This window comes from Mixophyes fleayi, chromosome 9 (assembly GCF_038048845.1).
Source record: "Mixophyes fleayi isolate aMixFle1 chromosome 9, aMixFle1.hap1, whole genome shotgun sequence".
Classification (NCBI taxonomy): domain Eukaryota; kingdom Metazoa; phylum Chordata; class Amphibia; order Anura; family Limnodynastidae; genus Mixophyes; species Mixophyes fleayi.
The window spans coordinates 78,901,704-78,913,916 of NC_134410.1; the positions used below are offsets into that span (position 1 = coordinate 78,901,704).

Sequence of the window (12,213 nt, forward strand, 5' to 3'; positions counted from 1 at the left end):
ACTGCCAAAAACACTGACCTATCCTGGTTCTCATCCTACCGATCAAATCGCTCCTTCAGTGTCAAGTTCTCTGGATCCACCTCTCCCACATTGACTATTGCAATTCACTCCTTACTGGTATTCCTCTAATCTGACTCAAGCCCCCGTGATCTATTTTGCATACAGCGGCCAGACTGATTTTCCTTGAAAATCGTTCTTCCTCTGCTGAGCCACCCTGTCAGTCTTTACATTGGTTGCCTGTTTTTTTTACAGAATCCAATATAAAATTGTTCTACTAATATACAAGGCCATCAACAGAACTGCACCAACATACTTGTACTCATCTGTCTCAAAATATCTCCCAACTCGACAACTCAGTTCTGCACAAGATTTGCGTCTCTCATCAAAACTCATTACAACCTCCCATTCCTGTTTAAAAGACTTTTTTCGAGCTGCACCCATGCTGTGGAGTTCCCTCCCTCGCACAATAAGACTTTCCTATGGTCTACAAATTTTCAAGCGTTCTCGGAAATCCCACCTCTTCAGGGAAGCTTATAATATTACTTAACCACCTGCTTAACCTCACTAGGTTACCCTATTACCAGAGCCGTAACTAGGGTGGTGCGGGTGGTGCCGTTGCCCCGAGCGCAATCCCGAGGGGGTGCAGCAGCCGCCCGCTACCTTCCCCTCTGTGTTACATAGTGGGAAAAAAAAAACTAAAAACAAACAAAAATTTGTGGCCCCTCCCCGCGAGTCGGGAGAGGGGCGGGGGGGAATAATATGCTGCGAGTCGGGGGAGGGGGGGGGAGTGCCGTGAGAGGGGGGAGGGCTAGTCTGGTGGCTGGTCCATGAAAGGACTATGAAAAAAAACGCCGGCTCCTGTCACTGCAGCATCACTGGTGATGTCACCATGCTGTCAGTGCGGAAGAGCCAACACTGCGGGGAGCTGAGAACAGACCTTAAGTAAGTGAGGGGGAGGGGGATCTGTCAGCTCCATTAGTTGTTCTCTCCCTAAGCACTGGTCTGTTATATCACATGCTGTGTGTTAGCAGCTCTCTGCTTCCAGGACTGCCCCTCCCAGCATCCCCAGCTCCTCCTGACAGCCCTGCATTCCACCAACACTCTCACCTCTGCTCCTGATAACTATGACTCCAGTGCCCCTCCCAACTCTCGGTACAGTACAGAGCCACCATCATTGACCTTTCCTTGCCCTGCATATCAGTTCCCTCTGTTTCTATCCAGATATGTTTCCCTTCCTTCTGATCCCTAAAACCTGTCAATTCTGACTCCTGGATCCCCGAAATACAGCTGTAACCTCTGCACCCTCTCCATCACAGGAATGCTCTCTGTATAGTATGACGGTCACAGGAATTCTCTCTGTATTGTATGGAGGTCACAGGAATGCTCTCTGTATGGAATGGAGGTCACAGGAATGCTCTCTGTATAGTATGGTGGTCATAGGAATGCTCTCTGTATAGTATGGTGGTCATAGGAATGCTCTCTGTATAGTATGGTGGTCATAGGAATGCTCTCTGTATAGTATAGTGGTCATAGGAATGCTCTCTGTATAGTATGGTGGTCATAGAAATGCTCTCTGTATGGTATGGTGGTCACAGGAATGCTCTCTGTATGGTATGGCGGTCACAGGAATGCTCTCTGTATAGTATGGAGGTCACAGGAATGCTCTCTGTATAGTATGGCGGTCACAGGAATGCTCTCTGTATAGTATGGCGGTTACAGGAATGCTCTCTGTATAGTATGGAGGTCACAGGAATGCTCTCTGTATGGTATGGAGGTCACAGGAATGCTCTCTGTATGGTATGGAGGTCACAGGAATGCTCTCCGTATAGTATGGCAGTCATAGGAATGCTCTCCATATAGTATGGTGGTCACAGGAATGCTCTCTGTATAGTATGGAGGTCACAGGAATGCTCACTAGGAGGCTCTTTATATTGTATGTGTGTGTGTATATATATATATATATATATATATATAATAATTTTGTGTGATGGTGATAAGGGGGCACAATGTGATAAAGATGGCTCCATGGCACGGTGTGATAAAGGAGAAACTGTGATGGAGGGCACAGTGGGATGAAGTAGCAGTGTGATACAGATGGTACCATTACAATTATGTTTTAATTTGTTTCAGTGAGTTTTATTTAAAAAAACAATTCATTTTTTATAGAGCTAGCATGTGACAGCTGCATTTAAAGTACTTTGATTCTATGGAGGCTTATTACATAAAGATCCTTACAAAGCCAGACCGTGAAGAATGGGGAGGGAGGGGTTTCAGTGCGGTTTAGAACTTGTAAAGCGCTAGCCACACCCCCACAGTAGGTTGACCACGCTCACTCGACTATTGACACTCCCACTTAGATGGGGGGCGCCGGTGCCATGTCTCGCCCAGGGCACTAAAATCTCTAGTTACGGCACTGTCTATTACCACCATTTACACAATTCACACAAGACAACAACCTTCTGACCCAAGACCAACATTGCTTTGTGACTGGATCACATAGCATACAAATCACTTTTAATCCTTTGCAATCTGGCTGGACCAATATGCAGTATGTAGATATAACCTCATGTATCTGACTCCCATTGACCTATAGATTGTAAGCTTGCAAGCAGGGCCCTCTTACCTCTTTGTCTGTTTTACCTGTGTTTGTTCCAAGTTTTAAAGCGCTACGGAATTTGCTTGTGTAATATAAATAAATGTTGATTATGATGATGATAGAACCTGGGTATAGTAGAGTACAGCAGGCCTGCACCCAAATTTAGCAGACCACTTGAGATCTGTGCCTTGCTGAATTCAGGTGTGCACAAAATCTAAATACATGTATATAATACTGAATGCAGGTTGCGCTCACAATGCGTGCTTTGATAAATCAGGCCCTACATTAATACATGTATTAATATAAATATACATAACTGTATTGAACAAATCAAACCTATCCCCACAGTGAACCCTATGAATATATTATTAACAGTCGGACACTTTCCACTAAGCATAAGGTTCTTTCCAATGCCATTTGAAACCCAAAATTAAAAATATCTAATGCTACCATATAATAGGTGTTCTTAATCTCCTCTATTAACTGTAGAAACGCAACATCTACATCAATATGTCTTTAGAAGAACCCATCTATCGTAGGTATAAACTTCACAATTGCCCTGTTTATTTTTATTTTCATTTTTCTTGAGGCTTCATTTATTTAGAAAACCAAACACCCACCAAAATTATTTTGGACCAATCTATAATTGGAAAATAAATTTAATTTTGCATAATAAAACCACCATTTGAACCCTTCCAAAGTCATTTTCTCTGGCATGTATTAAGATGATACTCAGTCTAGGAAAATAATGCAATCAATAAACCAGTCCCATTTCAAACTTCTACTCCCCACTAGTTTATAGGATGAATGAATGATGTTAAGTCTGTCACCACTGCTGTGAATGCTGTTTTGGCAACTAAGTATATGAATTGCTGATAAGCCAAATTATCCTTAACACTGCCCCTGCAAGAATAAGATAATTAATTGGAGAGGCCTGGCATAAATATGAAAGTGATTTCATTCTCATCTGCCTACTAGCCTAATTGTATTCATTGAGATGCCTAAGCAAGCTATTTCTGTAGCACCACCAATTCTAAAGGATGTAAATCATTTCCGATATTTGTCTTAGAGCGCTGGACTATGTTCTTTTGTTCTCACATACACAGTGGTCTTTTCAAATGATTTTATTCACTTGTATTTATTTCATTAATTTAAAGAAGCGCACCTTGTTTTCACTAATTTCTAGTTTGCTTTTTAGGAGTCAGACCACTCCCTTCAGGGGCTGCATGATTTGAAAATGGAGGCTCAGGGAAGGTTTTAAATGTGACACCCCTAAGACACATTTGTTTCACATGCTAGGGATGCTAGGGACTCATCTACAAGTGATGCCTTGATGTTGGCCGGTGAGCTTATCCCAATATAGCTATATTGTGCACAAAATTCTTCTACTTATTTATATGCTGACACACAGTGATTTTTATATTTGTTTTATTTTATTTTAAATGCAAATGACACCTATGACTGCCTACCACTTAAGTGGCGGAACGAGGGAGGGAATAGGTGGACTAGGTACGCTTGGTTTCAGCCTTATTATTTGCAACCACTACAGTTCAGAAGCAACTGATTGTGATGGCTGACACGGCATAGTCTTTGATTTAAAAAGAAATACACATATGTGTGCCATGAGCTAGCACAGAACATTTGTATGCAAGTAAGATAGACTACAAAAACACATTGTATGTACAGCATGCAAGCTTCTATATTTATGTATTTAATGTAAAATAAAAATAAAAAAATAACAGTAAGAAGCATTTCTATAAATTATTATTTTGTTTTTAGAGATTTTATTTAATTTTATTTTATTTTACATTACATTTTTTTTAATGCATTCTGATGTTACCTTTTACTGTACATGAACACGTGCATATACTGCAGTTCTGTCTATCTACATATGGCAAGTACTCTTTACCCAGATTTCAATTGCAACATATCTTGAAATACTCTTGGAGCTAGATTTACTAAGCTGCAGGTTTGAAAAAGTGGGGATGTTGCCTATAGCAACCAATCAGATTCTAGCTATAATTTTGTAGAAGGTACTAAATAAATGAAAGCTAGAATCTGATTGGTTGCTATAGCAACATCCCCACTTTTTCAAACCCACAGCTTAGTAAATCTAGCCCTTGGATTTGAATATGGTCAGAACTACACTCTAACTCCTATGTTCACTTTAAAAAGCAACTTGTGTGCAAGTTGTGTTCCACCTTGAATCAGGCTCTTACTGAAGACTTTCCTAAATTAAACAATTGTAAGGGGAGTACCACCTGGGTGCATCAATAAGCATCCTGGCACAGATGGTCTACAAAGCCACTCTAAACTGACTCATTAATGCCACTGAACATATGGTTATAAAGTATATATTGGTAGTCATATCTAAACATATCAAAGTGTTTTTTCCACTTGATTTGTTTTGAATCTTGGTAAAATGAAATACACTCTTTCTTATATGCTAAAACACATGCCAGTTGAAACAAAATAACTTCAGCAACTGAAAACAAACCATATTCAAATTCAGTTTATTTCACTAGACTTTCAAATGTAACAAGTTGTCTAGAATCTTCTCCTGTAAATTGTTTTGCAAAAAATTTAAGAAGTTGAATAATTAAAATAATTTTTGTTAAATGTTTTCATTGAAACAATTTAAAAAAGAGATTTCTGCAAACAGCAGCAATAGATTCACTCTCATTGAATAAATTAAAGCAGAAACACTGTAAAGTGATCAGGAAAAAATTGAAAAGGACTCAAATCTAATTCACAAAAACACCCTTTTTCCAAGCAGAAAGATAAGCTTGATTTCTCCTATTTTCACTGGCATCTTGACTTCTGGGAGAATCTATAATAACCTGTTGATGCTTAGACCCACATTGCTTATGATAACAATTGAGACTAAGGGGGTATTCAATTGTTAGCGAGACGGGTGAAAATCCCGTGCTCGAAAAAATATTACCGTTAATACGGTAATTTGCACGTAAATACCGTTAATACAGTAATTTACTCGCTGGATTTCACTGCGAGCTGAAATTCAGCGTGTAATTACCGTATTAACCCTAGTGCTGCCTGACTACTGCTGGTTCCATGAAAATCGGGCAAAAATTTTGCGTTTGGTCCCCCCGATTTTCACTTAACCAGCACTAGGCAAACCAGCCAGGGTTGGAGGCACTATTGCAGTGGGACATGCAGCAGGGGTCCCTCTGCCATAATGACTAACCAACCCCAGGCTGTTCAGCACTGGGCTGGATTCCCTAGGGAGTGGGGTCCGCCGGAAAAAAAGAGTGCCCCCCCTAGAGACACCCAGCCCAGTGCTGATAGCACTAGGGCTCTTCCTACCCCCGTGGGCTGTGGGTAGTAGGGTAATACTGGCGAAAAATAGTCAAAAAAACAAACAGACGCCATTTTGTTTTGTGGAACTACAAGTCCCAGCCAGCCAGATTGCCCGAAATAGTGTGGGCATGCTGCTGCTTGTATAACTACAAGCACCAGCATACCCACGGCAGCCAGGGCATGTTGGCACTTGGAGAACCACAAGTGCCAACATGCCCTGACATCTATGGCTGGCTGGGACCTGTAGTTTCACCAAAGAAAATGTTTAAAAAACCACCACACCCTCGTAAACACCACTAACATTTAATAAAAATAAAAAACCCGCAATAAACACAGTAAGCACCCTCATTTACACCATATATTTTTATTAAAAATAATAAATCCCCTGATACTCACCGATGAAGTTTTCTTTCTTTTGTCAGCAGCTTTCAATCCCAAAATGGCTGTCACAAATGTCCCAAATAAATTTGTAGATTGAACAGTCCAGCTTGCCCCAGTCCCCAAGTTATTTATACTTCCAAATGTCCAGGTTTGACCAAGTCCAAAAACAATTTGTAGATCCAAAAGTCGTGGCTTGCCCCAGTCCCCAAGTTATTTATACTTCCAAATGTCCAGGCTTGTAATCTCAGTAGTAGTAGTCAGGCAGCACTAGGGTTAAGCAGGAATAGAGGGTGGACCCCACGCTTTTTTTTTTTTTTTACTTTCATATATTCTTTACAATTTTTACACTGACAGGTAGTGTTTGAAAGCAAGCTCTGGCGTGTTTGAAAGCAAACTCTCCTGAGTTTGCTTACTTGCAGCTTCATACATTTGAGACTTGTATAGCTGCAGTGGCAAACAGTCGAGAGTTTGATCTCTGGCGATTTTGGAAATAGCGATTTTGACAGAAGCACAACTCTGGCGATTTTGCATGAAATCTCTGCTTCATACATCTGCGAGTTTCAACTCTCCTGAGAAAATCGCTGATTTTGCAAAATTGGACCTTGATACATTCACCCCTAAGATTAGCACCACTGCAACTGCTGCATAAATATTTAAATTTTTAATCCTCCTGCAATTACCCTTATTGGATGTTCAACAAATACCTTTATGCATACATGAATTAATTGGGATGGGTTTGTTGACCATGCACCACCACTGACATTTATATATATCCTGTGTGCCATCATTAGAGTTTAATTCATTTCCAATATCATATTCTTAGGCACCAGTTATTTATTTTGAACATTTAATTTTATCAAAACCAAGTTAATCCACCAAATTTTATATATACCTCTAGAATATTATCTAAATTGCTGGATGAAGTATAAAATTTAACCAGGTCATCCTTATCTAATACATAAGCATTTATGCAATAACTTTCCAACTAATATTGAAAGTTCTGGGGGAAAGCCTCCATCTATCAAACATATTTTATCAATCCTACTACAAACTAACAGGATGTCCATATATTCACCTCTCCACATCTTCTTTTTCATTTGTGGCATTAAGTGAAATCTTAACATGTTATCCTTAGACCTGCCAGTCTCCTTATAACAGGACTTCTTTAACCACTTGCTATGCTGCACTAACATTTTAACACTGATAATACATTATTTAAAATATTAAAAAATACTCCAGAAGCTGCAAAAGAAGCAGCAGAAATTCTGCCCTACTGATCCTTGTGCCAGCAGTGATACTAAACAGAGATGCTGAACAACTTCTTGTGCTGCTTCAGGAGCCACTAAGGTGCGGGCTGGGATACTGCAGGCAGGGGGGCACACAGACGGCTGCATCTCATTACACGGGATGCGGCCGCGTCCCGTGTTATGGGATGCGGCCGCCTGTGCGCTGACGCGGCCGCATCTGATGACATCAGATGTGGCCGCAGAAAAAAATCCGGAGAAATTGCATCAGGGGCAGCCGGCCGGCCTACCCCCCGGCCCTAAAAGCAGAAATTCTGAGCGGCCCGGGGGGCCGATGCCCCCCTGCCCCCCGGCCCAGCCCGCCCCTGGAGCCACTACACTTGTACTTCTCTTGAATGGCAGCCTTTATTTATTTTATTGAAACTCTCACTGGCTTATTGTCAGCTACAGTTTTCTATTCACAGCTCTCCAACTGCTGACAAAGGAATAGGCACCAGGCAAGTAACAGTCTCATAATTTGCAAAGTCTGCTTCACACTGCTCTTCAGGGAGTGATTAAGGTGAAGTTGCCACATCCCCCAGTCAGTGAGAGCTTCAATAAAATATAGGCCTCTACATGCAGAAGTTTCTTGTAATTATTTTTGTAACATAATAGTGTCACGATGTGAGATACAGCTACCTGCGAAAATTGACACGGCAACACTAGGAGGCGCAGAGCCTAACACGCCGCCGGTCTTCACCAGGGACCCCCGCAATGAAGTTTGGATTTCGTGGCAAGTGACGTGCAGGTCGCAGTCCTCCCAAGACGCTATCCATGAGGTGGCAATGAGAATTGTGGTAGTACAGGCTGTGGTCTGCCAACGTGCGGGCAAATAAGGTACAGAATCAGGAACCAAAGGGTAGTCAGCAACCCAAGGGTCAATCCAGAGAGTGTGGTACAAGACAAAGGGGTAAACCAAAACAAGGATAATGGGAGCCGGGTCGGTACACAGGAAATCAGACTGGATGCACGGATACATGGAATACTGGAGGCTAGATAACTAGTTGCTCTGGCACCATAATGGTGTCAGAGCCATCTTTAAATAGAGGAGAGAAGGAGTTTATTGGTGGGCAGGAGGTGGCGGTCAGCACACCTGAAAGGCAGTCGCACAGCGCGTCCTGTTGTCGTGGCAACGGGCGCGCCTGCGCCTGGATGCTCCCGGAAGAATCGTCTCCGTTGCCTAGCAAAGGAGCGCTTCATGAGAGAAAGATGTCCTTTCCCGGCCAGCGGAGAGGTGCGGGGACAGCATCTGACAGTACCCCCCCTCTCTTTTTTGGGAGAATCACAAGAGAACCGTAGTTTCTTCAAGAAGGCAGACAATAATCGTGGGGCATGTAAGTCCTCTTTAAATACCCAAGACCTCATCACAGGTCCGAAGCCGTTCCAATGAACTAGATACTGAAAATGTCCCCGAAGTTTGCGTTATGCCAGGATTTGGCTGACCTCATATTCATCCCCAGTGGTAGTTGGAATGGCCTGAGGTACAGGAGTGGTATGAGTGAATTTGTTAAGTACCAAAGGTTTGAGTAAGGAAATGTGGAATGTATTATGGACCTTGAGAGTAGGGAGGAGCCGGAGTTTAATGGTAACTGGGTTAATAACTTGAATAATCGCAAAAAAGGCCCAATGAACCGAGGTGCCAAGTTCATAGAATGGCCCCTAAGTCTGAGGTTCCTAGTGGAGAGCCACACCTTATCTCCAACCTGAAGAGCAGGTATCAGTCTTCTGTGATGATCAGCAGCGGATTTGTATCGAAGTCCAGACTTCAGTAGATTTTCTTTGGTGGAGTTCCAAAGTTTGACAATATCTCGAGTCATAGAGTGGGCGTCAGAAACCGTAGGAGATGATGAGGAAAATGTGGGAAGAATAGGATGAATACCGTAAACAATGAAGAAAGGGGAGGATCCTGTGGACGAATGTTTATGATTGTTAGGGGCAAATTCAGCCCAAGGCAACAGGAGACTCCAGTTGGACTGATTGTGGGATAAAAAACAGCAGAGGAACAATTCCAGGTCTGTTTTTTACCCGTTCAATCTGTCCGTTGGTTTGTGGATGGTAACCTGAAGAAGATTTGAGGGTAACACCTAAGTCCCTGCAAAATGCCCTCCAAAAGCGGGATATAAACCACCGTGGTGGTCAGAGATTATCTCCCAAGGGCACCTGTGGAAGAGAAAGATCTCCTTGACAAAGTCTTGTGCCAATTTGGAGGTGGAGGGTAGCCCTTTCAGAGGCACAAAATGGGCCATGTTCAAAAATCTGTACACTGTTACCCAAATGGTATTGAAGCCACAGCTAGGAGATAAGTCTGTAATGAAGTCCATAGAGATGCTTAACCATGGCTGGTCGGGTATGGGAATGGTTTGTAGTAAGCCTAGGAACTTTATTTTGGGCACACGTGGCACAAAAGGCTATGAAGTCCCGGATGTCCATATGGATAGTAGGCCACCAGTAGTATCGGGACAATAATGAAAGAGTCTTCTCAACCCCAGCATGTCCAGCAAACTTGGAAGTATGCGCCCAACGAAGAGCATTCAGATGGAGGTGGGGTTCCAGGAAAGAACAACCAACGGGGGGGGTATGAGTGATGGCCACGATGCAAGAAGGTTCAATCACAGGTGGGGGTTTCACAATGGATGGAACATCGGAAATGTCAAACGACCTAGAGAGCGCATCAGCCGTGGAGTTTAAGGAGCCGGCACGGTAAGTAAGCTGGCCAAAAATGAAGACCATCTGGCTTGGTGGGGATTCAGACAGCGGATATCTCTAAGATAGATGAGATTTTTATGGTCAGTAAAGACAGTAACTGTGTAGAGAGCGCCCTCGAGGAGGTGACACCATTCCTCCAGCGCAGACTTGATTGCGAGTAATTCTTTATCATCGATGCCATAATTAATTTCAGGGGAGGAAAATTTTCTCAAGAAAAACCACAGGGCGGGAGGCTACCAGAGATGGATTCTTGAGATAGTACTGCCCTAACACCAAGAGAGAATGCGTCAACCTCTAAGAATAAAGGTCTGTTTTGGTCTGGCTGAGCGAGCACTGGAGCCGAGAGGAACGCTTTTTAAGTAATTCAAACGCAGTGATGGCCTCTGAGGACCAATTCCGGGGATCAGTCGACTTCCGAGTAAGGGCCATGATGGGAGCAATTATTGAGAAGAATTGCGGGATAAACTGCCAGTAATAATTGGCGAAGCCAATAAATCTTTGAACTGCCTTCAATCCTAACGGTCCAGGCCAGTTGAGTATGGCAGATAACTTCTCAGGATCCATCCGGAGACCGGCTCCAGAAACAATGTAGCCCAGGAAAGGAATTTGTGAAACCTCGAACACACACTTTTCGAGTTTGCAGTATAGATGGTTCGAACGTAGACGTGATAGAACCTCTTTCACATGAAGATGGTGGGAGGTCAGGTCAGTAGAAAATATTAGAATGTCGTCTAGGTAGGCGACAACAAAGACGTAGAGGAGATCTTGGAAAATCTCATTGATGAAGTATTGAAAGACTGCTTGGGAATTGCAAGGGCCAAAGGGCATGACTAGGTATTCAAAGTGACCCTCTTGAGTACAGAAGGCAGTTTTCCATAGCAACTACAGCATGTACATGGTGATTTGTTGAATTATGTTGCCTTATTACAGAAACAACTAACTGAAATACATGGTGAAGTGTTCTCTTCCATTCCAGACCCTAATTTTGATACAGGTACTGACATACTGCAATCTGGGGACTGGGTGGTCATGAGAAAGCACATCAGGAGAAGTCTTGAACCCAGATACAAGGGTCCTTATCAAGTCCTGTTGACAACTCCCATGGCAGTGAAAGTACAGGGAAAAAGACACCTCGATTCACGCATCTCACTGCAAAGTCTTCAAATCAGGGGAGTCTTGTTCTGATAAATAGAAATGACTGTCTTATGGTATTGATATGTCTTACCAGGATATTTGTGCCTGAAGTAGGGGTCAAGGCTTCCCTAACCCAGTGTGAAACAAACAGATAAGTGACAAATTGCCTATGCCACTATGAGAAACAGAAGGGGAAAAAGTGCTCAATAATTTGCACTCATAATAGAGTAAACTCTGAAAATGCCTTTGTGAATACGTAACCTCATTGGCAAAGTTGTCAGCAATGATTCATTTTGGATATTGGGAATATTGCCATTAGTAGCAAAGGGTTTGGCAATCCTGCTGATTGTATATGTGGTAGTGAAATTTGTTACTGTATATGGCTGATTAAGAAAATACTGACACTTGATTGTTGTTCCTGCAGTAAAAATAATGAGCTTCCTGAACCAGTAATGATCACAGAAATTTCTACAAGTTTAATGCCTGAGACAAACAGTGAACATTATGTACAATGGTCAGCAATCAAACCAAAAAAACTGCACAGTCAGCAACAAGAGATTGACAGTGACCATCGAGAAACAAGAATGAAAATTGACGTCCTATTCATTAGTGGGACATATTTGTTAATGGATCTTATTCCATGAAGAAAGCATTGACTATTTTGATTCATCCATTGATACTAATTCTTCTTGTACTAACTATAATGATTATATGGAACTGCTACTTAACATGTAATACAAGAAAGCTTTTGAATAGATATCAGCAAAGTATTCCCCTCTATGCACCTAGATAGAT

At 42.3% G+C, this 12,213-nt stretch overlaps 1 long non-coding RNA gene across 1 annotated transcript in view; it reads left to right on the forward strand.

Annotated features, from left to right (window-relative positions):
- The first annotated feature begins 3,912 nt into the window (after positions 1-3,912).
- LOC142101744 (uncharacterized) overlaps positions 3,913-12,213 on the forward strand; it is a 28,184-nt gene continuing 19,883 nt past the window's right edge. The window contains exon 1 of the long non-coding RNA XR_012679142.1: positions 3,913-3,939. This is a non-coding gene — a long non-coding RNA (uncharacterized LOC142101744). The remainder of the gene's footprint in view (positions 3,940-12,213) is intronic.